The sequence below is a fragment of the Pinus tabuliformis genome, chromosome 1_2 (genome assembly GCF_031772625.1).
Source record: "Pinus tabuliformis cultivar Carrire ecotype Pingquan chromosome 1_2, CPIR1, whole genome shotgun sequence".
NCBI classification, from domain to species: Eukaryota; Viridiplantae; Streptophyta; class Pinopsida; order Pinales; family Pinaceae; genus Pinus; species Pinus tabuliformis.
In genome coordinates this window covers 1,081,356,395-1,081,359,514 of record NC_142298.1, presented here as the reverse complement: position 1 = coordinate 1,081,359,514, position 3,120 = coordinate 1,081,356,395, and positions in this window count along the sequence as shown.

Sequence of the window (3,120 nt, the reverse complement as noted above, 5' to 3'; positions counted from 1 at the left end):
CAACCCCTTGTTCAGCCTTTACCTCAGGTATCTGGTGTTCAAAACATTCCTACAATTCCATCAACACCCCAAATACCTGTTGTACAACCTGACATCCCGTATATGCAAGTACTGTTTCAAGGGCCACCTTTGCAAGGTTTAACTTAGAGTCGATTTGTTCAAGGACCATTTTTTCAAACTCAATTTCTCCAAGGTCAACCTTCGCAAAATCAACCATTTCAAGGACAGTTCGTTCAAGGTCAAATGGGCCAGAGCCTTCATTTTCAGAATCAACCATACCCAAGTCATACATTTCAACAACCTATACAACCACAATACGATATGGCTTATCCTAGATATCCAAGAGGCATGCAGATGCCAACTGCTCAGACTATCCCAGGATATCTTGGGTATCCTCCTCTCGGTACGAGACTCATACCTCAAGGTTATCAGTATCCATCTCAGGGTCCTAACCGCCAGTTTCCCTTCATTGCAACTTTGGATTTGCCTGACCTCTCTCGGTTAACTAATGATCCACTTTTTTATTTACCATTTTGGCCAACCATTCCTAGTAAGTTGCCCAGTGATATTCCTAAGTTTGAAGGTAACTCGAGAGAAGATCCATCCAACCATGTTATGGCCTATCATATTTGGTGCACGTCCAACTCATTAATCAATGATTCTATTAGATTACGACTTTTTCAATGAACCTTAACCGGTTCGGTAGCCAAATGGCATGTAGAATTGTCGTGCGCTTCCTTTGGTACTTTTAACGCCCTTGCTACAACTTTTTTGACCCATTTTTAGTTTCTTGTTCGATATGATAGTGGAACTAAACTTTTAACTTCTTTAAAACAATCAATGTCAACCCATATATCAGATCACATTCATGAATGGAGACGAAGCCGTATCCTAGTTAAAGTTTACATTCTAGACCAGATTCTAGCTGAATGGTTCATAAAATCTATTTTACTAGTAATAATTGAAGATGTGGCCAAAGGGGGTGTTGGAACTGAAGAGAAGGTAATTTCTCACACTCAATACCTTCATCTTGTTTATACTTAGTCTGGTACTTTTTATGAAAAGATCCCATATTTACCCTGACCTAGTTAAACTAATCCAGCTCTTACAGTATTATATGTCGCGGATGGCATGATTGGTTCTGTGAGAAAGAAATCTAAAAACAAAAAGAAAAATGCTAAGAAAAATCAGATTTTAGCTCTACTTGATTAACCTGAAGAAGCTCCTTCTCCCAAAATTACTTCGGAAATTAACGCCATAGAGTCATCTACCAGCAAGGGTAAGCCATCTGGAGATAAGAAAAAGGAAAAAGGCAAAACTAAACAAGACACTCGTTCTAAGGATAAATCAAACAAGAACGAATTGTCTGATGAAAAGAGGAAACCTCGGTATCCTTGCTTAATTTTTTATGAAGATCATTACACCAAGGAGTGCCCACATCATGCCAAAGTTTCCAAATTCGTCAAAAGTTCACCCACACCCATTGTTTTGAAGGATCCTTTTCCTCCCCAAGACAATAAAATGGTTTCTCATGACAAATCCTCCTCATTTGCATCGGTAGATATCATGATGTCTTACAAATTTATGGTAGCAATGAGATCCAAATATTACACGTCAAAGAGTCTTGTTGAAGATGGATATGACTCCAGTCCACCTAGTCAAAATTCCACATCTACTCCTCCTTTTGAACCATTGCATATTGAAAAACCAAACCTTGATATGATAATTCGTCCACCTCCTAAGAGTATGCTTCGAAAGTCAACCTTTAATCCTCATGTTAGGGCTACCCAGAACTATAACATCTTCGAATATTTGGCTATGTCACCTTTGACAATGTTTTCCCTTGAAGCACTGCAAACTTTCCCAACACAAATGAAATTATTATTATCAGCCATAGGAGCAGTAGATCCTCATGACTCCAATTTGATTGTTTTCGATCTCGAAAATCATGCCACGCGTCTCCCGCACCAACTCACTTTCCAGATACTAGTTCATGTCAAAACACGATGAGTTTTTAGAACAATGATTGAAGAAGGAGCATCGACATGTATTATGTCCATTGCCTATTGGAAAGCTTTGGGTTCTCCAACAATCAGTCAAACTCCCACGACTTTGAAAGCCTTCGATGGAAGAGGTTTTCATCCGTATGAACTTTGAAATGATTTTCCAATCGAATTAGAGGGAAAAATGATTGTTATAGACATTGAGGTTGTTGATGCTCAACTTGACTATAACCTTTGCTTTGTCGGAGCTGGACTTATGCTATGGTGGAAATAGTCTCGTCATATTTTAGGTTGATTATGTTTCTTCAAAAGGGAAGAATTGTGAAAGTAGATCAATTATCCTACCATACCTCAGACCCTATTTCCACTAGTAGTATCCCATTTGTTGGAAAATCAACCACTCCATATGAAGAAGTTGGTGTTGGTCTTCTCAAAGACTCATCTTTCATGGGAACTTTCACATTCCCTCCACCCAATTTCCTTCATAATGATGCCCATATTAACATGATTACATCAAGTACTTTCAAATCGAGGGATCCGTCGAAAGTACCTTCAGAATCAGAAATGATCTTATATGGTGATGAAATGCCTCGTAGCCCTTTTGAGTTGGCCTATGAGGAAATTCAATCTTTTTCCAACTCATCAACGTCTGAAGGCAATCAAATGAATACAATTATTGATGAATATTCTCATTTGTCACATTTGGAACCAATCACTATGCCTGATCCTTTTAACACAGATTTTTTAATTGATGAAGGGATTATCGAAGTTATGACCTTGGACGAAATGTCATAGAACAATAATCATCAATGTTCAACTTTCTTGCCACCCTTTGACAAAATTGAGAATAATTTCTCATCTATGTTGTCATCTGAGACCCTTAGTGATCCTCAATGTCCAATATTTACTCTTTCTTCCAATTCTGAACAGAATTTAGGGAACATATTGGCAACAATACCTATAGACATCTAAGTGAAATCCGGGATAACTGAAAATATTCATATAGGAGCTTCTTGTTCTTTAGAAGAGATTCAAACTTACAAAGACCTATTTTAGGAATTTCGTCACATCTTTGCCTGGTTGTACGAAGAAATGCTAGGAATCGACCCTAGCATAT